Below are 25,587 nucleotides of genomic sequence, written 5' to 3'. Positions count from 1 at the left end.
GGGGGATGGAGAAGTAGGCTCTTTTATAAATAGCTCTGTTCCTGTTGTATGTGTAAATTCTGTGCTTTTCCTGCGAATGACATCATCCTCTTCCCCATGGCAACTTCCTACGAGGTCAAAATTACCAGGCAACATTTAGGAAATGCAATGCTCTCAAGCGAACGAGTTGATTCATGATTTAATTGAGAAATAAAACTGCGGGGGCTTGGGGTGTGGGAGGAGCCCTGGCAAAATGGGCTGCTGTCAGCTCTGGAAAGGTTGCTTCTATTATCGCAGCTTTTTAAAATTCATCTTTCCCCGATCTCTCAAGCCCTCTTCGTTTCTCCCCCCTCTCTTTGTAATAACTAACCTTGTCAAAACGAAGAAGTGGGTGGACATTGGCAGGGCATCTGCGCTCACTCTGGTGAGCTGGAGAGAAGATGTACAGGTGACTAAGCAGAAGACTCAAAGATGAGTCACTCAGGAGTTATTTCTTTCGCTCCGCTTCCTGCACTTCTTCATCTCTTAAGTTTTGGACCAGCCGTTCATCCCCCCTTCAGACCCGGATGAGTGTGCTGTACTGTTCCACTCAGAGAAATGTAGGACATGCTTGCTAGCCCAGGTAAAAGTATTTCATGAGCAACGTTGCTTATGTCTGGCAGTGTCCTTCTCTTAGAATTCACACTTAGTTCTTCATTACTTGAACTTATTATGAAGTGCTGATGTTTACAGAATTGCTATCTAAGTTTTGTCTAACTGCATGCTTAGCAGCAGACATTACAGTGGTACCTCTGGTTACTTACATAATTTGTTCCGGAGGTCCGTTCTTAACCTGAAACACCTAAAGCACCACTTTAGCTAATGGGGCCTCCTGCTGCTACCGTGCCGCCACTGTGTGATTTCTGTTCTCATCCTGAAGCAAAGTTCTTAACCCGAGGTACTATTTCTGGGTTAGCGGCGTCTGTAACCTGAAGCGCATGTAACCCGAGGTACCACTGTATAATGTGCATAGGGCCTTATTTATAGTTTCTTACTGCTCATGAGAATATGTACTTGCGGGCATACAGGTGAGGATATCAAATGGAAAACCCAGTTTTCCCTTCTGAATTTCTTCCAGAAAAGTACAAGGTGTCTGACAGATTGCTAAACTGTCTTTGTTGTAAATATACCTGGGGAGGAGGCCGGAAAAAGAGGAAATATTTCTTTGGCAGTTCTATTGGTTTTAACTTGAATGGGAGAGGAAATTATTCTGATGCAAGGTTTTTATTTTATTTTTTAGTTTCCTTTTTTACCTGGGGCCTTGCTGAGAACTTGGATCTTGTCGGAAGGCAATACCATGACAGAAATATTCTTAATTGAAATGTATCGCAGCATCAGCTGTGACTGTGTGAGATGTGGCTGGCTTCTCAGACTCCAAATAAGAAGCGCTATCTTTCAAAACTCTTCTTTCTCCTTTAGATTTGTTATCTGAATTTGAATTAGCTGTGTAAACACCATACATTTAAAGCAGAATTGAAGCACATCCCCCCCAAAACAATTTTGCTAAGAGTTGCTGAGGATTGTAACTCTGTGAAGGGTGAAGTACAGTACCCAGAATTCCTTGAGGGAAAGAATGTGCTTCAAATGTACCTTAAAGGTACGCAGCCTCAGAGGTGCAGGCTCCTCCTCGAGGTCATCTGCCAATCTAAAAATTGCAGGGCAGGCTTTGCCATGAACCAAGCTGAAGGAGTTGCTTCAGGCAGGAGATTCCAAAGAGGGGTGTGATTTTTCCCCCTGTCTCTAATCTCAAAATCTGCGTATGCCAGTCAAAGGAGCAGGGGAGGATTGCCACCAGATGCTTTCCTTCAGATATGGAAATGCTGAAGACAGCCTTGCTGAGGAGAACTGGTGTGAAAGAGCTACGTGACAGTTGACTGCTATCATCACCACCATATTTATTTAGTGACAATACAGATGTGACACGGGTCCCTGCCCAGGAGGATTTTGTCCCTTGTTAGATGGAAAAGTGCACAGGAGCATTTCGGGGTGATAAGGCTTCCTCTTATCTTGGGTCACAAGCCACACGGGTTGTTTGCTCATGGCAGCAATCCCTTTGCAATGTTGTTGACGTTTGAATTTTGATGACCCTCTTGTTTCCAGTTTTGGAGACCTGGAGGAATTGTACTTATTGTTTCAACTGAGGGTGGTCTGCAAACCACCAACTTTGCCCTGTCAAGATTCAGTTGTAAAAGTAGCAGTGGCTGCACAACACGAACTGTCTCTTTCATCTTGCTTCCAGAACACATGTTCAGGGTGAGAGGCTGGGAGGAGAAAGCAAAGATCCCAGGTGAGAAATGGGAGGGACTACTACCTTCTGTGGGTGGTAAGTGTTAAGAACTACCTTTAAGAGAGGACTCTGTATTCTAGTTGAACTTTCTGAAGCTTAAAAAAAAATATTTACATCAGTTTTATATACAGTGGTACCTCAGGTTACACACACTTCAGGTTAGATACGCTTCATGTTACAGACTCTGCTAACCCACAAATAATACCTTGAGTTAAGAATTTTGCTTCAGGATGAGAACAGAAATCGTGTGGCGGTGGCGCGGCGGCAGTGGGAGGCCCCATTAACTAAAGTGGTACCTCAGGTTAAGAACAGTATCAAGAAAAGCTTTAATAAAAATCTTAACCTGGAATACAAGTTCTCTTTCAGGATCTAATCCAATCTTCTCTCTGCTGAGATTACAGGATTGGCTCAAAACTGGAATTGGGGGCGTGGACTTGCCTTCGTTGGAGGTTTTTAAACAGAGGTTGGGTGGCAAGCTGTCAGGGATTCTTCAGTTGTGATCCTGAACAGCGGATGCTTGGACTAGATGACCCTTTGGGTCCCTTCCAACTCTACGATTCTCTGATTTGCCGCAATATCATGCCTAAGTAAGATTTTAAAAAATTGCTTATGAGGTGTGTCGGGTATGAGCCGGTCATCGCAGCAAAAACCGAAGTGTACCTCTGGCCTGATTCTTTCCAAAGCGTATAAGGAAGAGGCTTCCTTGTGAGTCCCGCTTTTTCAACACCTGCCTGGGCAAAGGGGGGCGTTTGGCATTTTCATCTCTGCTCCTTCACAGCAGCTGGCAAGCTGGCACAAGGAGAGTGTTGGTGAGGAAGCAGCTGCGAGGAGGATGTATTTCTGTGCATGTGTAATGCTGAACCAGAATCTTTCTGAAGCTCAAGAGATGGAATTGTGGGGAATTTTTGCCTGAAGCGAGGGATGTTTCCCTCCTCCTGAGACAAGCAGCAGCCTGCAGTCAGAGATGGGCAGGGACTAAGCTGAATCTTCTGAAGAGCAGAAGCACACAGGGCAGGAGCCGATCTTCAAGGTAAGACCCCAGTTCCACTTCTAGTAAAGGAGCAGGGTCCGGGTGAAGCTCCCCTTCATGTAACAAGAGTATTTATGTAGAAGTGTGTGGGGGGGGGGGGGTTGGTGGTGGTGGTGTGTGCCTGGGAAAAGTGGAAGCTGTCATGTTCCAGACCTGTCTGCGCTATTAGCTGCCGCTCCCTTCTCAGACTTAACAATTTAAATCAGCCAATGGGAGCCATCTTTTCAAACCTAAAACCACCAACAAGTGAAGGGAAGACTTTTAACCCTAGAAAGGCTGCCTTTAGCTATAGCCAAACTACAGCAGACAGGATCCGATTGGTTTACATCCCTTATCCAAAGGGTCAGGGACTTTACTGAAGAATACTGAAAACAGATAAGAATTGTTGAGCCTGAAATTCTGTAAGCTGAACACACCACCATAGGAGATCAAGGTGTTTGTGGGTGTTGGGGGAGGGAGCGGGGCTCTGCTTTTCTTTATTTCTTTTTAAAAAATCTAATAATTTTAAGCTGCTAATGGGTTCCTTTTATGTACTTAAGATGTGGGGTTAAGATGGTTGTCCTTGAGAACTGGATAGCTCCTGTTCTTTTGCAGTTTGATCCCATATAATAGGAACAAGAGATTAGGAACCTCCAACAGCGCCAAACCAGTAGCCTAAACAAGCAGCTCTCTCTAGATTATTCAAGGTTACCGACAGCCATTATTTTGAGTTTAAGGGGTATAAACAATGTTGGTTTTTAATAATGGATTTTTTGAATGCTCTGCATATACTTGTCTGAGCAGAGGGGAGGGGAGGTGTTTTTTCTTTTTAAAAAGAAATTAATTAGAACATCTTCAAATGAGAGTAAAATACTGGGAATGGTTTCCAGAGCAATAGCCATGGTATATTGTTGCAGCAAAGATAACAATGAACCCTGTGGCACCTTAAAGGCTAACAAATGTTATTATAGTGTAAGCTTTTGTGGACAAACTCTAGTCCATGAACGCTTATGCTATAATAACATTTGTTAATCTTTGGGATGCCACAAGACTCTTGATTTTTTTTAAAGAACTGGGAATATGTTCCAGATTAATTCTTATTTCTGTATCGTTCTTCCATTAAACTTCTGTTTCTGCTAATATATTCACTGGCTGTTAGAACAGACATGCTCACTGGTCTGGGCAGAACAGATTATAGATATGTTCCATGCTGTTTCCCTCCCTCACTTTCATTTGCTTGATCCATGCACATACTTTTGAGATGCCGGTGCTTAGAAATGTTTTCCATTTCTCTCTCTGACTAGTCTGTAAACTGTGTGTGCTCTCGTAAGCGAAATCTACTTAGATGTAGGGAAACTGGTCTGCTCAGTGCAGGTGCAGAGACACACAGTGGAAGTGTCCGGAATAATTTATATCCTGCCAGCGAGAGATCCTTCATCCATCTATTTAGGTTCTGTTCTCTGTGAATCTTTGGCTATGGTGACAGGCCACTGTACGTACTTGGTGGGCACAATACTTAACTCTCTGTTTTGCGATTGGGATTGCCCTGCTTTGTAGGTTCACATGCAAGATCTGAAAAGTCTGACAGTTTTAGTATTGAGAAGCCTTCCTCAACCTGGGGCCTTTTTATTGTGCATTCATGAGGATGTAGGATCAGGACATGCACCTTTTTCCCTGCAAAGGTTTCAGGACGGACTGTGTGGTGTAGTGGTTAAGAGCGGTATTCTCGTAATCTGGGGAACCGGGTTCGCGTCTCCGATCCTCCACATGCAGCTGCTGGGTGACCTTGGTTGTCTTTGGTTTTTATTTTATTTTATTTTATTGATTGAATTTATATACCGCCCAGTGCCGGATTTACGTATAAGCTAAAAAATTTAAAGAAAAAACAACAACCTGGATGTACATTTCCAAAATATAAGTTAAAAAAATAAAATAAATAAAAGCTACATACAGCAACAGTGGCAATTGGCTTTAGATACCTATTAGGTCCATAAATTACCATATAGCATATGTTCAACATAATAAACAGTGACAATTTGTTGTTGAAAAGGACAGCTGGACATATAAAGGGCCCCATTACCTTCTGGAGCTTAGGGCCTCATCAAACCTAAATCCAGCCGTGATACCCCCTGTACCTCAGGGCAGTTCACAGAAAAGATCACAATATATAAAATCAAAATAAGTAACCCAATAACAACCTCTCCCCCAAAAGCCACATTTTAAAAGGGCATAGGATGTCATTCAGGTCAAGCAAAGGCCTGGTTAAAAAGGAACATTTTTTCCTGGCGCCTAAAGGTGTATAATGAAGGTGCCAGGTGACCCTCCCTGGGGAGAGCATTCCACAGATGAGGAGCCACTGTAGAGAAGGCCCATTCTCATGTTGCCACCCTCTGGACCTCTTGAGGAGAGGGCACACGAAGGAGGGCTTCAGAAGATGATATCAGGGTCCGGGTAGGTTCATATGGAAAGAGGCGGTCCTTGAGGTATTGTGGTCCTGATCCGTATGTATTTTGTATTGTGATTTTATGTTGTGAACTGCCCTGTGATCTATGGGTATAGGGCAGTATACAAATTTATGAAAGGAAAGGGAAAGGGAAAGGAAAGGAAGATGTGGGGAACCTCTGGGCCTTCAGATGCTGTTAGATTCCAGTTCCCAACAGCTTGAACAGTGTGGTCAATGGTCAGAGTGATGGGACTTCAGTAACACCTGAGTGTGAACAGCGCAATGGAAAACAGGGCTGTGTAGAAGAGGGAATGTTGAAAGCTGGAACTTTTCATACATGAAAGAAAAATTAGCCTCTGTTGAAATTTCTATTTTGGTTATAACCATTCGAGGTAGAGGAGCCCTCTGTGTCCTTCTTGGCAACTTGGCTGCCTCACTAAAAAGGTCACAATTCTTTATTCTAGCCATTTCCATGCTTTCTCCTTTGGTTCACTTTGTGGACCTAGATTTCTGCTATCTAGGGAGAGCGGGATAATTAAGAGGAACAGCGTTAATGTTCCTTTGGGATGCAACAGCTTGACAGGCCAGAACCACGTGCTCTTAATTAATATTGATTGCTGCTCTCTGCTAAAGAAACTGGTGAAATCTAGGGAATTAGAGCGCAGGTTATTAAAGGCCATTTGTATCTGTGAGTAATTGTTAGCAACACCTCTTGAACCAGCCATGAATAAGACCTCTCAAGGGGATGTGTGAGAGACGGTGGCATAGATGTCGCAAACAGCGTGGGAGGTGGATAGGGTGTGTGTGTGTGGATTACCTGGTGGAAGAATCAGAGAGTGAACTCTCATGGCGCCAAGTTCAAATACAGTTCAAAGCTGAATTTTGCAAAGACATTTCAGCTGGTCTCTGCTGATCTCCTTTCATTTCCTACTGAACCATTCAGGTTGTAGGCAGGGCTGTCACTGATGCTGCAGTGCTGTCATTATCAAACTGAAGAATCAGGATAATAACCAGGTGTCCAGGTAGATATTAAAGTAATGCGAAAGGTCTTTCTAGGACAATCTGCTGATTCCCAGTGTTGTGTTCTATCTCGGTTGGATTGGAAAGTCTGAGAATGGAGATGGGTTTAGGGCGTGCTCCCTAACTCTGACTCTCTTGCTAAGGTAAAGGGACCCCTGGCCATTAGGTCCAGTCGTGACCGACTCTGGGGTTGCGGCGCTCATCTCGCTTTATTGGCCGAGGGAGCCGGCGTACAGCTTCCGGGTCATGTGGCCAACATGACTAAGCCGCTTCTGGCGAACCAGAGCAGCACATGGAAACGCTGTTTACCTTCCCAGCGGAGCGGTACCTATTTATCTACTTGCACTTTGACGTGCTTTCGAACTGCTAGGTTGGCAGGAGCAGGGACCGAACAATGGGAGCTCACCCCGTCGCGGGGATTCAAACCGCCGACCTTCTGATTGGCAAGTCCTAGGCTCTGTGGTTTAACCCACAGCGCCACCCGCGTCTTACTCTCTTGCTAGGATACAACTAATTTTAATGCAGCAACAAAGAAATGGTGGTCCTTCTGATGTTGCTGAGCTACATCCTGCAACGTTCCTCCTGGCTCTTGGCTGTGCTGGCTGGGGCTGATGTGAATTGGAGAGGTCCAACAACATTTGGAGGGTTCCCTGTCTCTATTTTAAACAATATTCAGTCATGCAGTAAGACCGAGTAGGATTTCTTGTTGAAGTTGCTCCCTGAGAATAGTGCCAATCTCCTCCCTCTGCCACTATCATTTAAATGTAGCAGTCTTGATTTTGAAATAATAATAATAATAATAATAATTATTATTATTATTATTATTATTATTATTATTATACTACCCTTCATCTGAAGACCACAGGGCAGTCTACAACATAAAAATACAAAATGAAAACACAAAATACATAACATAATTTTAAAAACCCCACAATTATATGTTTGGTTCGTTTTACAGCTTTTTATCCTTTGGTCTATTTCAGTAAAATCAAAAGCAGCAAGAGAGGATGTTAATACTGTACTCCCTCCCCTGTTCCTCTGCCAGCCTCTTTGCTTACATTCCCTTGTAGTAACGAGCAGGATTCTAGGTTGCTGTTGTTGTTTACACATGGCAGATGTGAGAGGAAAGTAGGTGGGGCAGAATAATCTCCGTAGTCTATCTGGAGGACATGCTCTGGGATGTCTCACCTGTAGCCTTCCAGATGCTGTTGGACTCTTAACTTCCATCATTCCTCACCACGGCTATGTTGGCTGGAGCTGATGGGCACTGGAGTCCAGAGTATTTAGAGGTTCACAGGTCCGCCACCCCTGGTTTAAAATGCCAGGGATAAACTCTGTGGATGAAGATTTGGCAACCTTAAATCAAAGCAGGCATCTTCTAAGGATGTAGATCTAGAACAAAGCATCCTAAAAGAAAGTCTTGCTTTGCTGAGAACCAGTTCAGACATTAGGTAAATTAGGTAAAGTGGGTGTCTTGTAGTTCTGCGGCAATTTGTGGAGAGATCATGATCTATCCCTTGGTGAGATTTGTGAGCTCTGGAGCTCTTCTTTGTTGCTTTTCTTATATCTAAACTGGCTATTAAGAAGGTGGTTGTTTTTCAGCACAGAATGCCAATAGCATGGCACAACTGATGGCAGCAGGCTTGGTTTAGCTGCCTGCTTCCTTCCTTGTGCCATCCAAGTGCCCACCGACTGTTACCAAAAGTGATGGTGTTTGCTAAAAGGCAGCCAACAACCAGAGGATTCCATTGATTTCATGGGACTAAGAAGGTACAGAGCTTGAAACTGTCCCTTAACATAGTTTCGAAGATTACTTGCAGATTCCTAGTTCCACTTCTTATATCTGCTAGAAGCTAGTAGTTGTACCACCTGCCCGCTCCCTGCACATCTCACATTTACATACCCTCCAAAATTTCTCTGATGAAAATAGGGACATTAATAATAATAATAATAATAATAATAATAATTTTTACTATTTATACCCTGCCCATCTGACTAGTTTGCCCTAGCCACCTTGATCAACATTTGATGAGTGCCGCAACCCCAGAGTCAGTCACAACTGGACCTAATGGTCAGGGGTCCCTTCACCTTTACCTTTTTAATCTCCATTTAAGTATCAGTTTTTGAATTGACATGAAGGGATGATAAAATTGTCTGTAGTGAATTGTTCTTCCAGATGTCAACCAGTGCTGGAAATGCATGTCCCAAGTCTTAAGCTTTGTTCGGAACCCTGGGAGACTCTGTTCATTAAGACTGGCTTTTGAAGCCCGAGAGTCTGAACCAACATGTTGGGGAGAGAAGAGCTCGCATTTTCTGAGATTTTAAATTTGCAGCTTAATTGCAATTTTAATGGAATAGTTTTATGTTTGTTTTTTAATTTCATTTTATTTTTACTTACCCCGAGCCTTTGGGAATTAGTGATCTATATTATCAACTAAATATTTTGAGCAATTTTATTCCTCGAGGCTGCTATGGTGATTTTATTAAGGTTGAATTAGAGGCAGAGGCCTCTGTGTTTTTATAAGTTAATAATGGCAGCTTGATTACTGTAGGCTCAGTAAGATTCCCCCAGAGATTCTGCCTCATTAAGTAGCATCTGTGTTGTCTTATTGACAGTCTTCTAGTATTCATTATGTCCCATGAATGCTTTAAAAGGGACAGGTTCTTGCTTTGATTGCTCTCTTTTCAATTCAGAAAGTACAAATTCCATGTAATCTGTGCCCCACACTAAATTACAGCCTATAGTGTTATGAATTAAGGTTGATATTCAGCGATAGTCATACTTGGGGAAGGCTTAAGTGCATTGATTTCAGTAGGTCTGCTCTAAATATGGCTTAGGTACATAGCACCTTAACAGATTCAATATTACTGCAATCTCTATTCACAGGCTTCCTTAACAATTCTAGACACATAGGGGAGAAAGCTCAAATGGGGAAATATGCCCCTTTGTAGCAGATGTAATATTCTAAGGCAAAATGAAGTAAGTTCTTCACCCATGATGCGAACACAGTTTTCTAAGTTTTTATTTCCAGAGAGTGGTAGGTGACGTTTTATCCCATGTTGATGGGATAAATGTGATGGCCTTTCAGCTGATTCCCTGGTGGCCCGCTGGAATGCGGAGTTAACCAGGGCTATTGACTGTCTGGCTCCAAAGTGCCCTCTCTGATTGCATGGAGCCTGGACAGCCCCATGGTTTTCCTCAGAGCTGAGGGCAATGAAACACTCGTTGAGACGGCTAGAACGCCGGTGGAGGAAAACTCATTCTAAATTTGACCGGACACAGGTTAGAGCTCAGCGTCGAGCATACAAAGTGGTGATAGCGATGGTGAAGAGGACCTTCTTCACCGCCTCTATTGCATTTGCAGAAAACAGCAGCAGGATATTCTTTCAGATTGTTTGCAATTTATCAGAACCACCTGCACCATCGGGGCCTGGTAAGGACCCCAAGATCTCCTGCAATGATTTTACAAGATGGGTGGGGCATAAATAATAAATTATTATTACTATGTTATTATTATTAATGGCATTTTTTGGTCCTATTTTCATTAAAATAAATCTTAGACAGAGGAACAACACCAAGCACAAATACATCATCATCATGCAGTCTTAAAACAAACAAAAACAATAAATATAAATCAAGTCACAATCCAGTTCAGTGAAGGTGAAATCGCTTCCCAATAAATCATCCAAATGCCTGAGTAAATAGAAATATCTTCAAAAGAAGCATTAAACCTATTATGGTCAGCAGCGGCTGCATCTGTAAGGGTCGGCATTGCGTAACTGGGATACCCTATGGAGAATGCCCTCACACAAATAGCACACGGGTGCAGTTAAAAGGGTGTTGCCACCTGATCTTAATGTATATAGGCTGCTATATCTGGAGCAGACAAGCTAGTAAGTATCAAGGTATTAAGCTGCGTAGGACTTTATATGTCAATACAAGCACTTTGAACTTTATAACTTGTAATGAGACATCACCATGTGAAATACTAGATCAGGGAGCCCTTTTCTATGCCAAGGATGCATGTTCGCTCTCAAACCTGCTTCACCATTCCTGAATAAGTTGCCTGCATTTTAAAGTTCAACACACATCCCAATTCATGGGATTTTGTATGAAATTAAATGCTGAAACCTAATGCCTAAACATGTTGCTTGGAAATTTAGAGCACTGAGATCAATAGGACTTGCTTTCACATCGTGTGTTGTGAAGATTAGGGTAGTCTAAAATGCACCCAGATATGTTCTCCAGGCACTCCTGACATTGTTGACTTTCAGAGTGAAATCTCAAGCCAATAATAACTGGAAGGAAATTGTTGATACCGGATTCAGTGGGAAATGGGATTACACAAATTGGAACGCTTCTGCGATGGGAGTTGCTCTCTGCTTATTCAACAACCTGCATGGCTTATTTATTTTAGCAACATGTTGAAAGAGAGTATAGAATTGGCCTTTGACCAAACTTGGACAATATTATCTACAGAAAACATTGCTCAAATGTTTGGATAGTTACTACTGTAAATCATGGGATAGCTTCTGTTTCAATGCCTTGCCAAAAACAGGACACTAAAGGCTTTATGTGGAGTCATTTTCTTGCAAGGTTTTCTAGTGTGGTTAGGTCCTTAAACAATTTTGTCTTAAGTATTTTGCTCTTCTATATATTGTCACATTCCTTCAGTGACAATCCTGAACACTAATATCTCTCACTGGCACCCACGTAAATGAAAGTCGGGTTTCCCCATGTCAGAGATGTGGAATGAGGATGCCTTTTGTTACCCCCCCCAACCCCCCCCCCACAGTCAAGCTTTTAGAGTGATGACAGAACACGTAGCCATTATTTTGATAGTGATCTCTGTGACTATTGCAGTGCAGACAATAGATAATAATATGGAAGGCTGCTCTGTAAAGACAATAATACCAAAGATGGCACAGCCATTCTCTCTACTGTAAATTGACTTCTTGCAGCAATTTTGTGCTTACGTGTGCTCCTGGAAGCCTAATTTTTGAGGGTTACTTTAACTTACAGTGGCCTAACAAATCCAGGCCAGCTGGTAAAGTCCTTTCCATGGCCCAGTTTTATGTGCATAACAACTACAAAGCACCAATTAAAAATTATACTTGCAGAACTGAATTAGTATTGGAAATCTGTATTTTTAATAAATGCATAAATAAAATGCAGTGCAACTTGAGCCTCATCCATGGGTGCCTCTAGATAACCTGTTTATTTAGCATTCATCATGATTGGTTTGCAGAAAGCTTACAGGGAGGTTAGATTAACACTGGTCTTTTTAAAGCATCAATATCACCAGTATCATCAGCATCTTCCCAGCTCCATATGGCTCATGCTTCATGTTAGTGTACTAAGGGCCTGAATATTTGTGCACTGAATAGTTTGTACAGAGGCAGATGGGCTCAAGTGACTTTCCCAAGGACACTGGGTAAAGAGCAGCGTCTGGAAAGAAGCCAAGTCCTGTACTTTCCTAAAAACAAGGCCGAAAAGCATGACTCTCTATTTTCTTAAAAAGCTGGATGGAGTTAACTGAGCAGAGTGAATGTGCTGTTCTTGTGAGACCTGAGATCAATAGACAAGATACTATGTGTACCTTGAGGCGTTCTATCTGAGGTCTTTGGACCTAAGTGCTTTTGTGTGCAGTGTCCATTGTTTGCATTAGATCCTTGCAAATAAACCAGGCCTCTCTTATTTGCCGATGGCTTTGGATGACGTGAACTCTGAACTTTTATCTCACTTCAGGCGCATTTCCAGTATCTTCCGTGTACTTGGCTTGCTGGGGCTGGGGGGCTGGGTGCATTTCTAGGAGCCTACACAGACTCTCAGAGCATTTAAACCAGATCATGTGTTGTGTGGATTTGCAAGGCATTAATTATTATTCCTCCTCCTAATATATATTTATATCAACAAGCAAGACAGCTTCTGCTAGGCAATAGCTAGGAAATTCAGGGCTGGTCTCGAAATTTGCGAGCTGGGTGACATGGTGAAGAAATGTCAAGATTCATTAGGGATAGCGAAGGCTCGAAGGCCCTGAGGCTCTGGGGATTGGGAGAGAGAAGAGCTAATGATCTCAGCAAAGTTTTAGTAGGTCAGTCAGCTAAGAAGGTCTGTGCACAGCAGTGCAGGGGTTTTGGATCCTGAACTTACCTGCCATGCAGCGGGCGAGGGGTGGGGAAAGAGTCTCTCTTTAGACGGCAATGTGAATGGCTTCAAAGTACAATAAGCCAGCCCTGTTGCCCTAGGGAGCCCTCCTGCTTATTCTGCTGTGTAGCGGGTTCCCAGACATCTGCCCCCCCCCCCAGCTCTCCCCAATGGCACCACTAGGTGTGCAACCACATCGGAGTACCCACTCACAAATCTCAGACACTCCAAGTGTCCCCTTTTTCCAGGGACAGTCCTGGATTTACAGAAACCTTCCTGGTTTCTGATTTGATCCCAGAATGCCCCCCTTTTCCTTAGGACATCCCTATTTTCGTCAGAGAAATGTTGGAGGCGTTATCCAACCCCAGGGCCATCTGAAGACAGTCACGTATAGGGAAGGGTTGCTTTTTTTTAATGCTTAATGTTTTATTATGTTTTTATATATGTTGGAAGCCGCCCAGGGTGGTTGGGGCAAGCTAGTCAGATGGGCAGGGTATAAATAGTAATTATTATTACAGTGGTAACTCAGTTTACAGACGCTTCAGGTTACAGACTCCACTAACCCAAAAATAGTACCTCGGGTTAAGAATTTTGCTTCACGGTGAGAACAGAAATTGCGCGGCGGTGGCAGGAAGCCCCATTAGCTAAAGTGGTGCTTCAGGTTAAGAACAGTTTCAGGTTAAGAACAGATCTCCAAAACAAATTAAGTTCTTAACCCGAGGTACCACATTATTATTATTATTATTAATAATAATATTAATATTATTACAGTGGTACCTTGGGTTACATACGCTTCAGGTGACATACGCTTCAGGTTACAGACTCCGCTAACCCAGAAATAGTACCTCAGGTTAAGAACTTTGCTTCAGGAAGACAACAGAAATCGTGCTCTGGCGGTGCAGCAGCAGAAGGCCCCATTAGCTAAAGTGGTGCTTCAGGTCAAGAACAATTTCAGGTTAAGAAAGGGCCTCCGGAACGAATTAAGTTCTTAACCCGAGGTACCACTGTATTATTATTATTATTATTATTATTATTATTATTATTATTATTGAATAGGCTGTCCCTATTTCCATCAGAGTAATGTTGGAGGGGACGAAATCTCAGCACCTTAGCCAGAGATTCTCAACCTGTCACTTTGGCTGCAAACCCTGATGTGGACACTGGAGTGGAAAACTCATGCCCTGCAAATCCCAATGTCAGCATTATCCGGTTCGTTAAAATTCAAATCCGTGCCTTTGCAACGCGCTCCTGTGTGCTTGCAGGGCCACGCCCCGAAGTCAAACTCCTCGCTAGGTGAACGGGAGCCCTGCGCAAACACGCCAGGCAGGCCTCCGCCCCCTTCTCCTCCACTCTTCTGCTCCCCTTCTGTCATTCTCTCCTAAGTTTTCTTTTGGAGCGTCAGCAAGGAACTCTGCGTGAACTTGAGTTCCTACTTTGCTCTCAGGTGGCAGCGGCAGCCCTGGAGTAAAGGAGCCTTCCTCCTGTTGGGGAGCGGCACAACCAGGTTTGCTTATTTATGAGACTGACTTCTGATTGCTGCTCTCGCATCCTATTTGCTGGCTGCTTACGGAGGACTGGATTTGTCAGTTTCAACTAACATCTTCGCTTTCCAGTTGCTTTGCTGCTGAGGATTAACTCTTCGTACGCAGAGCTGCATTAAAAAAAAAGAGATAAAAGAAAAAAACAACAGAGTGCCAAGGAGGAATATGCTGAGCATTGATGTGCTTGTACGGTGAGGGCGGGGAGCAGTTTGCACGGCTTCTGCAGCTTCTCCCCCTTCAGGGATTATTCTTGGGTGGGTGGGGGGAAGAAAACTGAAAGCTGAACTCCTTTGGGAAGGCCTTTACTCCATCTTCACTCCTGTAACCCGGCAACAACCATCCACCAATCAGCTTTGCTCAATGGCAGAAGTAGAGTTTGCTAGCAGTCTTTTATTCCTTCTCCCTTGGAACAGTCCTCACCAGCATCATTCCTGATGCACCCTGATCTCCTTTCGCACCCTGTCATTTTCAAGACCTGTGGGAGGTGGACCTGCAAGTATATCTGTTAACGCCGTTTACGGGGGTGGGGTGGGGATGTGGTGTCTGTCTGGTGGGTGGGTGGGGTAGGATTGGGGGTGGGGGCCGACTCTGTAAACTGTCAGAATACGTGGAAGGAAAATTGCATGGATGAAACTGACAAGGAGAGGGGAAGGGGTTAAAAGATGCTCCAACTGATTCTTCTGAAATCAGTCAGCATGCAAGAAACGTGTCTGCCTGCTGCCTCTATGTATGCAAGACATAATCATCTGTCTTCTGAGGACCTTCTGCCTGGGGGGGGGGGGGGAACCCCACACCCACCTATTTCAAATTTACTAAGAAGGCCCCTGCCTATATGCCTGGCATACACTTGCCGTATCTCCTGGAATCGTGCGCAATCCAGATTTAATTTTAAACTATCAAGGAAAATTGACAAAACGTAGTTGAAACTCTTTTGTATGATTTTAGAGGAGATGCCAACCCACATCTCCCGTGACCCAAAGGTAATTGCCACATGTTGTGGTGTCTGTGTGTATATAATTACTTGTCCCACATGAGAATTGTTTGGTAACATTTGCTGACTGCTGTGTATTCTTCTTTGCCAGGGTATTAAGGATTTAGCCTGATTTGAGGCCGAACAGAGAAGAGACAGCGGACTGTTCACCTGGTGAGTGAAAACTTCTAAATGCCATGGAGCTGGGAAAGTTGAGCAGGATAAGGAGACAGGCGTTTAAAATGTAGGACCTATTTTGTGTGTGCTGTGTACCTCTCGCTGCCATACACATAAGATAAGGTCTGATGCAAAGGGTCAGAGAGGTGCAGTTGTTGTGTATGTGTTTTGGGGAAAAGGTTGTCCATAGGAGTTGGCCCAAGACATGTTGCTGAATACCAATTGCTGGAATCGCATGTAGGCAGAGCACTGTTACGCTCATGCCCGGTTTGCAGGTCTCACACAGGCATGTGAGAACAGGATGCTGGCCTAGATGGGCCATTGGCCTGATCCAGCAGCTTCTCCTTATGTTCTCATGATAGCATCCTCCATTGCACATTGCAGGCTAGCATGAGTGGTGAGATCTTTCCTTCAGCACCTTGCTGCCGCTCTCCACCCCCTAATGGAAAGGCCAGCGCTGTGTAAAGCTGGCGAAACAAAAGCTCCACTGTTCTGCAAACACATCAACGGCTTCACCCATCCTGGACCTCGGAGGGCAGTTGATCTACCAAGAGGGCTGATCTTAACACCTAAGAGGGTCTGTTGGGAAGGAAGCAGTCTTTCAGATATTTGGGGCCTAAGTCATTTAGGGCTTCATCCATCGATGTGAACACTTTGAATTGGGCCTGGAAATGAACTGCTGACCAGCGCAGCTGTGTTAACACAGGGGTTATTATACACATTCAAAATGGAACCCCCAACCAGTAATCTGGCTGCTGCATTTTGGACCAGCTGAAGTTTCTGAGCTGTCTTCCAGGGCAGCCCCATGTATAGCACATTGCAATAATCTAGTCTGGAAGCTATCCAAACATGGAGTACAGTGGCCAAGTCATCTCTATTCAAAAGCAGGCCATAGTTGGCAAACCAGGTATAGCTGGAGATAGGCACTCCAAGCCCACCAGAGTCTCCTGTGACAAAGTTGGGCCCAGGGGTAACCCCCCCCCCCAAGCATTTAGTGAGAGGCATGTACATAATGGCCTCTGTTAAAAGATACTGTGTTTCAGGTGATTTGCGATGACATGAAAGCTCGCTCTGTGTGTACTGTTTCATTGATGATAGCCGTTTCACCCATGGAAACTATCACTTGCAGTCATTAAGTGATGAAATTTTATGTGCAAATGCTGAATTGGTACATTGTATGTGTAGGAGATTGGCAATCATTAGCAATGGCTGGTTGTAAAATATAGCGTAAGACATATTGGCAAACAGTTTGCTGGATTACAACATCTGTACCAGTTCAAGGCTTCTCTGCATTCTGCTTCTGTGTGTTGCCCATTCTAACTACACGCAACATGTGAGATCTGTAATTTGTTCTGCCAATATTTAAGAGCAGCCATGGGCCTCTCCAAAACTGATAGGAGCAGTTATACTTGCCATCAGTCCTGTGGAACTGAGGGAAACTGTGGGGCTAAAGCTTTGGGGGAAAGAGCCATGGCTCAGGGGTACAGCACATGGTGTTGTATGCAAAAAGTCACAGGTTCAAACCCAGGAACGTCCCCTGCCTAGGGGTCTTAGTTGACCACAAGTTTAGCATGATTAACAGTGTGATGCAGCAAAAAGAAAGCTAATGCTATTTTAGGCTGCATAAACATAAGTATTGTGTCCAGATCAATGGAAGTAGTAGTACCACTCTATTCTGCCTTGGTCAGACCACACCTGGAGTACCGAGTCCAGTTCTGGTCATGACAATTTAAGAAGGATGTTAGAAGAGGGAGTTAGGGATGTCTAGCCTGGAGAACAGGAGACTGAGAGGTGATATGATAGCCATCTTCAAAATCTGAAGGGCTGTCACATGGAAGATGGAGCAAGCATGCTTTCTACTGTTCTAGAGGGTAGGACCTGAATCAATGGATTCAAAGAAAGCAGATTCTGACTAAACTTTAGCAAGAACTTTCTGATGGTAAAAGCTGCTGGGCAGTTGGACTGATAGACTCCTTCACTGGAAGCTTTAGCAGTGATTTCTGCATTTCAAGGAGCAGAACTGGCTGAACCATGGGTTCCATTCCAACTCTGCAATTCTATGGTTCCTCCACCACCACCACCTTTCCAAAGCAAACAGTTATTCCTGGAAGTTCCAACTCAGCTCTATTCCAAGGCAAGCTGAGGTGAGCTTGGGAGAGGTTGCCCATCCCTAGATCACAGCAAGGCCACATTCAGAGAGGTCACTTTCAGAATATTCCAATCATTTCATTTGTCCACACCCTAAGATTTTATCTACAGAAACACACAGGCTCACTAAATGGAATTTGCCATTCATATTATTAAGAGCCAACATACCCCCTAGCCATCAGATGCCATTCATTTAAAAATGAGAAAAGAACAAAACAACAACAAGGCAGTTTTGGCTTTCATTTATATATATATATTTTTACCCTTTCAGCCCTCTTGGTATAATTTTTCACAAGACACTGCACTCTTGCAGTTTCTTTCTCGTCTGTCCCCAAATACACCCAGCAATATAGCAAATAGTTTTTCTTTCTCACTCACTCTCTGTCTCCCTCTTAAGCTTGTTTCTAATGGAATGGTAATCTGTGTCCACAAAAGGATTTAGAGCATTCCATCATCAGTTTGCAGTGCCATTGGCATCTTTAAAATGCCAGGAGCAGAGCGTCGTTATTGGGGAGAAAGCCATAAAATGCAACATTCAAACAAAAAGTGACTGTACATTGTGACGGAGGTGGCTGAAAGAATTTTCCCCCCAGTAAGGAGGCAAAAGAAATGTACAACATCCTGGCTCTTCAATGGAGTAAGGCAGAGATGGGGTACCTGCAGTCCTGCGGATCGTAATATCCAGCCATTGGTTGGGGCGATAGGAACTGTAGTTCAGAACATCTCTGGAGGGCTACAAGGTCCCCCAGCTCTGGACTAAGGAATTCAGTCATCCCAGCTGCCTCCACATGTACTGTAGGAACCTTCCTTCGAATGCCAAACCATGGCTTCCATCTTCCCTGCCTCCCCACCTCCCAATCTTAGATTGCAAGGTAAAATCTGGGAAAGGGCCCAACATTTTTGCTTGTCTGCCAGGTGCTACAAACATCTGTGTTTAGGTATAAATAATGATAATACCAAATGGTTTTTGTGTGTCTGCAAGGCTGGGTATAGTGTAATATACAGTGGTACCTCGGGTTAAGAACTTAATTCGTTCTGGAGGTCCGTTCTTAACCTGAGGTACCACTTTAGCTAATGGGGCCTCCCACTGCTGCCGCCGCACGATTTCTGTTCTCATCCTAAAGCAAAGTTCTTAACCCAAGGTACTATTTCTGGGTTAGCGGAGTCTGTAACCTGAAGCATCTGTAACCCGAGGTACCAATGTACTGGGTATATAAATACAGGTGTACAGGAGAATTTCCTGCTTTCTGTATAGCAGCTCTGGCCTGCACAGTAATACAATAACATTCATCAGCCTTCTAATGAGATGTTGGTCTTAATAGCTGGAAATCTGGAGCATCTCTATAGCTATGAGGATCAAGGGAAATATCTGAAATCATTTCTGCTGAATAATTAGCAACCAGAGGAAAGTAATCTCTCCAGTAATGAGTAGATGGGACCTTTTTTCATTTGGCGCAAGTCTTACGTTTTCTTCTGTTCCCCCTCAATATATACTAAGGAACAAAAGTACACATGACTTAAATTTGACTTTGCATCTAACATGTGAGGTTCTGTTGTTGTTGTTTTAAAAAGCAAACTGTATTCATTGGGGAGAGCTGGAAATTAATGAGATCAAGGCTGGCACAGAGAGGAAATGTAACCCTTTCTTCCTCTGCAGCAGTCGAGGAAAATCCCACGTATGATGCTTGTTTTTGCTTTGAGGGCAAACACTCCATTGGTGGCAGTGTGGGATTTCCTCCCAACACAAATACTAGTTTGAGAGGATAGTTCATCCTCCAGGAACACAAAAGGGGAAGAAGGGTTAAATTCCCTCTCCACAGCTGATGGGTTCTTATTAGTTATCAGCTCCCCTCTCTCAGCTGATGCAATTTGGATGCTGACCTGCCCCACCCCACACTGGCGGGGTGGGAGATGCATTTAACCTCACCTCATATCTAGCTTGTTCCTAATTCTTCACACCTGCTGCCTTCAGATTGGTGTTATTACTATGCTTGTTCTTCGGCCTGTAACAAAGAAATTAGAACAAATAATTAAAAGTATTGTCAGAAGAAGAAATGATAAACAACAACAACAACAGTTACCTCCAGTGCCTTTTTGTTATAGTAGTGAAAAAAAGAAAGAAATGCCAGTACTCATATCTTGGTCAAAAATTCTGTGGGTGCCAGCACAAAATGGCTGCCATGGGCAGTTGGAGGGCAGGAAGTGAAAGCAAAGAGGTCACAAAAAGCCACTGGTTACTGCACCTATGGCTTTAGAGATCAGCATAAGCAAAGAGAGGGGGAGATCCCTGCCCCATAGAACTTACAAAGAAAATTTCAGCAGCAGGAAAGACAACAGAAGGAGGGGAGGGAGAAAAAAAGAGAGAGGAAAAGTTAATAAGCCTGGGGAGGGGAGAAACTAGGACTCTGGTGCACGTTCAGTCTGTGCAAGCATTTCAGTTTGCCAGATGGAGCAATCCGCCCCTCTCTTCTGGCATCCAGCTCTGGGGTTTTCCTGACACCCCGCCCCCCCCAGCCATTTTTGGGGGGGGGGTGCGGCGGGGGGGCAGAGAAAGCCCCCTTACGCAAGCAGAATCCCTAATGAAGCTGATGGGTTCCATTAGGTGAACCCCGCTCAGGGGCGTTATCTGATGGTCGCCCTGCTCAGAGTAGACCCATTGAAATGAACCAAGCTGTTAGTCACGCCCATTCTTTTCCACGGGTCTGCTCTCACACAGCTCACAAACGCACCGTGCGGCCAGGGGGCTAGCGCAAACGTGACGCTAGATCCCCGCTATTAAGATGCACAGCGAGCCCGTGCCAAGAGCGAGTAGCTCGGCATCTCTTCTGGCAGGCTGGCCATTTCCCGGGCCACCCACTCCCAGCCCCCGACCCTTTCCTTCTCCCTCTCCCCACTCCCCTCTCCCTGACGGTGCCTGACCCCCTTTTTCCTCCCCTCTTGCCTCGCCCCTCCTTCCCAGCTGCTCCCTCCTCCCTCTTGCTCTGAATCTGCCGGCTGTGCTTTTCCTCGCAGTCACTGGGAGATGTGACAGGCTTTGGGATTGTATTATCTATGAAAAAGCTATATCCGGAGTTGAAAAAATCTTGACGTGGCTCCCGGGCAGCAGGGATGGATCGTGGAGAGAATCTCAGTCTCGAGCGCCTTTTCCTTTATGGCAGGGACTGATTATTTCCGCTGGTAGCTGTTCTCTCAGTACAGATGTGAGCACTAAACGGGGGGTGGGGGGGATAGGTCGGGGGGGGGCCAGCAGAGACTAAAGACTAGCATGTTACTGAAATGTCAGTGTCTTGGAAGTACAGGCTGTATGTCAAAAAGGGACCTTCTCTAATTGCTTAAGCCTCAGGTATGCATTTTACATTTACTTACCAGGTCCAAATCCAGTTGTGAATTAAAATTGCTCTTGTGTGTTCTTTTTCTACTAGCTCAAAAAGTGTTTGATTTAGGCTTTTTGTATAATTTTTAAAATATTAAATGGGGGGGGGGAGAGAGAAATGCAAATACGCTCCAGGAGTGCTGGAAGCAGAACTGTAATGCAGGAGAACAGTGTGGCTTCAGCAAAATGTAAGCAGGTTATTAAAACTGAAACAGGAGGATATTTCTCTCTCTCTTTAAAACCAGTTTTTGTGCATGGTGGGTCTCTACCCCTCCCAGCAATCTTGCTAGTCTGACCTTCTAAACCATGTCCACCTGTCTGGTATGAGGCTGTGGTCTAAGATAGCTGGTGGAAATAAAACACAAATGCTGCTAGGAAACCCGTGGTGTTATGAATGCAAAATTGGATGCAGTTTTCAACATCCTCACTACTTGTGAGCAAATATGTGTCTGCTATTGAAGGTGCCCATGTGTCTCTCTGAGCCAGGTAACTGTTGCATCTGCAGGTGTAACTGCCTTCCTTGGGTGTTTTTTGGGGGGAAATTGTGGTTGGATTCTGGCAGTCTTTGTGGGTGTGGGCTTGAGAGCTGGCCAAGAGTTCCAGACCACAACTGCAGTGTAAAAGTGTTTAGTCCATAACTCAAGAAGACTTTGAGTCATAGAAGAACACTGTTGCTAATAGCTGCTCACCACAGCCATGGTTCCTTCGTTCATTTCTTTTCAAAGCATCTGAAATTACTGAAGCATTGTTTTGGGGGGTGTGGGGAAGGAAGAAATAAATGGTCCAGGGTCTAAAGAACCTTACAATTAGTTGGAGCCGAAGGGAACCTGGAGGAATATTAGCATGTTGGTCACTGGTTGATCTTTTGTTTTGAGAATGAAGGAAGTTTCAAATGCATGTTTTGAATGAGGCATGGCAGCAAGTTGGGGGGAAAGTTATAGAAATTCACTAGGCTAGTGCAGGTAGATGAGCCAAATGTAAGATAAGAACATCAGAAGAGGCTTGCTGGATCAGACCAGTGGCCCATCTGGGCCAGCATTCTGCTCTCACAGTGGAGCTGCTGCCAACCCGTGTTGAAAATACTGAGCTAAATGGGCCAATGGTCTGGGCTCAGTATAAGGCCTGTGTTCTGGCCATAGTGACCATTAGATTCTAGCAATGGTCACTATTGCTGGAATCCAGAGCCACTGAGATTGCAATGTTATACCCACTTACCTGGGAGTAAGGCTCTTTTGACTCATTGGACTTCTGAGTAAATATGCATAGGGTTAGTACTGTTAGTCTCATGTCTGTGGGCTGCCTTGAATGTGTCACGCAAGAGACATTTGCAAGCTGTTGGGAAACCATAACGTGGCAAAAAGGCTGACTGTGACTTGACTAGATGTCACACAATTTCCCACGCTAAGGTGGCATTAGTGTGGTTCATTTCACCTTCTGTGCCCAGGCCCTTGGTATGGGAGTGGCTCCAAGGGAATAACCAGTGAGGAGAAAAAGGAAGAGCAAAGTTTAAAGTAGCAAGATCACAAAATTACTGAGTCTGTTAATTATGTTGTTTGTTGTTCTTCTTATTTTGTGCTGGGGTGGGGCTTTCTGTTGGATGTTGAAGGGCACATTTGGTTGGCTTGCCACTCTGCTTTCGGTGCCCAAGGTAATAGGAGGTGGTGTTTTTTTGTGGGTTTTTTTACAATTAAGGCTATATTGAAAATAGCTTGGGGGACCACAGCTGACTGGACTTTGGGGACAATGGTGTAGATGACAATGTTTTAGATGACAATCTCATTACTTCCTACATCAGACTATTTGTCAAGATAATGATAGGTATTACTCATACTCTCTTGACAGCTGAGACACTTGTTTAATATCAAGGGCACAACTTCCTGAACTCTTCTTATGACTCCTGGCTAACTCACTTTCATTTAGTAGCTCATTTGTATTGATGGAAGCTTCATGGTGCCTTGGCATCTTTCTGTTGCTACCAGCAGCATTGCTAGGCATATATCATCTTTAGACATAGGAGTGGGCACTCATTTTTTTGTTTCGAGGGTCAACACTTCAATCTTTCCCGCCCACAATGAACCAATTGCCAGCTTTAGTCCAATAGAAGCTGTTGACAGTAGTGAAAATTACTCTTTTGGAACAATCTCTACCTCATGGATTGCCTCACTAACTGGGAGTATATCTGAGGAAACTACAGTGATCTTTTTAAGAACGTTGACACCCCCCACTTATTGAGTTTTATTCCTATCTTCCTTTTGTTTCTTACTAATTGGCATAGGAGCCAACTCCTAGGGGCCGAGGTCCTTTTGGCCCCCGCAATAAATTATTTGAGCCCTCCCCCCGGCAGTTGATGGGCATTGTGATTCAAATGGTGTGCATGTGATCAGTTATGTGGAGTGAGGCTTACTAGCCCCCTTCCCAATATTTTATTCAAGATGACACCCCTGCTGATGGGAGTAATAAGCAGTGAGCATATCCAAAATGCATATTGCTATTTATACCAAAATCGTCCTCCATTTGTTGTCATGAAGCACCAAATTCAGGCAGTTATTTGAAAGGAGAAGTGTTAACAGAAGAATGAGTGACAGCAGGTGTGTTTGTGTGTGATGGAATGGTGAGTGGAGTCAGAGTGAGTGACAAATACTCTCCATCTCTCGAGAAGGGCAGTTAGGAGACAGTTGGGCAGAGAGAGAGAGAGGAGCTGTTGAGTGGGAACAGGAAAAGAGATTGAGGACTGCTTTAAAGGCTGGTAGACAGAATAGCTTTTCCAGGGGGGAGTCAGTGTGTTAGGCTAAACAGAACCATTGTTCCTTGTTTTGTACTTGTTCTTCTGGGTGTTATTTTCTATAAATAAATATGGTTAATCGCTTTACATTTCTGAATGTCTTTTGGTTTGGGGGAATATAGGGTAGCATATCTCACCCCATGCAATGGCTTTGGCTTATATAGTGAATTGTATAAAAGAATAATCTTCCTGTGGTGTATCTGAAGAAGTGTGCATCCACACAAAAGCTCATACCAACTTAGTTGGTCTCTAAGGTGCTACTGGAAGGAATTTTTTTATTTTGTTGCGGTGTAGCAGTTAGAGTACTAGACCCGGGAGACCAGAGTTAAAATCCTGACTCATGCATGAAGTCTATAGGATAACTTTGGGTCTGTCACGATCTCTCGGCCTAACCTGCCTTAGAGGGTGATTGTGCGGATAAAATAGAGAGAAAGAGAAGTATTTATGTCACTTTGAGCTCCTGGGAGAAAAAGTGAGGTATGAATGTAATCATGAATAAAAGTAGAGCTTAACTCAATAGGTGGAGGCAGGTGTGTATTTGTTGGGGGGGGGGGGACTTAAGGAGAAGTCTAGACTTGGTGGACAGGTAGGAGCCAGGGTCTTTTAGGGAACCCCTGCGACATCACACCATTTTTGTTTGTATTTTGCAGAGAGCTAAAGAATAGACAGGAATCTCTGGGGAACTTTGGAGAAGTGGAAGCATGAGTGACCTATAGCAAAAAGGAAGAAGCCAAAAGTGTTATGAACTGCCCTCTGCTTGACCATTCCAACTGGTCATTAGAAGAATTAAAAACTAAGAATTGGTACCTATGCTTGCTTATATCCTCCTCCCTCCATCTTCCTTTTATGTTGTATCTTTTAGATTGCAAACCTGAGGACAGGGACTGTCTTATTACTGATCTTTGTAAATTGTTGTTGTTGTTATTTAATTTTATTGACTTATATACCACCTTATACCCGGAGGTCTCAGGGCAGTTAACTACTCTGGGAGCCGTTTTTCAACAGAAGAACAGGGCATATGTTCTTGTGTGTATATCTGTGTGTGCAGTATGGTACCACAATGTACTGCTTTACTGCCTTACAGGGGGACCATGTAAAGTAGGATAACCCAGTAGTGCCAGCACTGTGTCTGGACACTCTGAAATCTAGATGAATGCAAACCTGTGCAGGTGTGTGTCATTGTGTAGGTGTGATATACATTGGACAGGTACATAGATGAGCTAGAATTTATCAACCAGTTTGCTGATCAGAGTGGCCAGCTCATCTCACACACTGTTTGCTAGTTCAGCAGTTTTCCTTTTAAGGTAATGTGGTATAGGCTCGGTTTGCATGTGACTGAGTGGTTATATGGTTTGGCTAAGTGTAAATGTGTGGATTTCTAGAGAGATTGTGGCTCCTGTGCTTCTCCCCCTGTAAACCACCGTGGTACAGCTTGTGGACTACTTTGGTTACAGCTGGCAGAAGCAGATTTAGGGTAGCATGGTTGGTTCGGTCGCACTGGGAGAATGGAGCATGGGAGGCAGGTGTGTGTATCTGAATGTTGGTGTCCCACAGGGTGCTGCTGAAATTTTAGACCCAGTGGTCTGCCACTGCAGCTGGAGCAAGAGAAAGCCAGAAACCCAGGTTTGGATGTCACACTAAGCCAAACCATGGATTACCTTGGGCAGCATG

At 44.1% G+C, this 25,587-nt stretch overlaps 1 protein-coding gene and 1 long non-coding RNA gene across 24 annotated transcripts in view; one reads left to right on the top strand and one right to left on the bottom strand.

The window, feature by feature from the left end:
• LOC310682521 lies at window positions 1-23,759 on the bottom strand. 5 transcript variants are annotated; one of them, XR_014513933.1, is made up of 4 exons: window positions 20,491-20,604; window positions 19,689-19,764; window positions 7,966-8,111; window positions 1-2,279 (listed from the first exon to the last, which is right to left on the bottom strand). It is a non-coding gene; the product is annotated as an uncharacterized lncRNA (long non-coding RNA). The 5 variants fall into 5 exon arrangements; XR_014513930.1 differs by lacking the exon at window positions 20,491-20,604 and adding an exon at window positions 23,633-23,759 and having other exon boundaries at window positions 2-2,279; XR_014513931.1 differs by lacking the exon at window positions 20,491-20,604 and adding an exon at window positions 22,667-22,776 and having other exon boundaries at window positions 2-2,279.
• Window positions 2,688-25,587, top strand: part of LOC310681968 (serine/threonine-protein kinase PAK 6-like) — a 46,399-nt gene continuing 23,499 nt past the window's right edge. Inside the window, exons 1-3 of one of the 19 annotated variants that reach the window (XM_083450203.1) lie at window positions 2,738-3,335; window positions 15,549-15,610; window positions 24,567-24,719. The gene's annotated coding sequence lies outside the window, so the exon portion shown is untranslated. Of the gene's footprint in view, window positions 3,336-14,256; window positions 14,430-14,491; window positions 14,658-14,763; window positions 14,963-15,548; window positions 15,611-20,776; window positions 21,105-23,797; window positions 23,881-23,929; window positions 24,171-24,229; window positions 24,394-24,566; window positions 24,720-25,587 lie in introns of those variants that run through there. The other 18 variants (XM_083450206.1, XM_083450205.1, XM_083450204.1 and 15 more) reach the window with 18 other exon arrangements.

Source organism: Podarcis tiliguerta, assembly GCF_965153285.1.
Source record: "Podarcis tiliguerta genome assembly, chromosome: 1".
NCBI classification, from domain to species: domain Eukaryota; kingdom Metazoa; phylum Chordata; class Lepidosauria; order Squamata; family Lacertidae; genus Podarcis; species Podarcis tiliguerta.
Note: the sequence above shows the minus strand (reverse complement) of the source record. Positions and strands in the feature narration are given on the sequence as shown.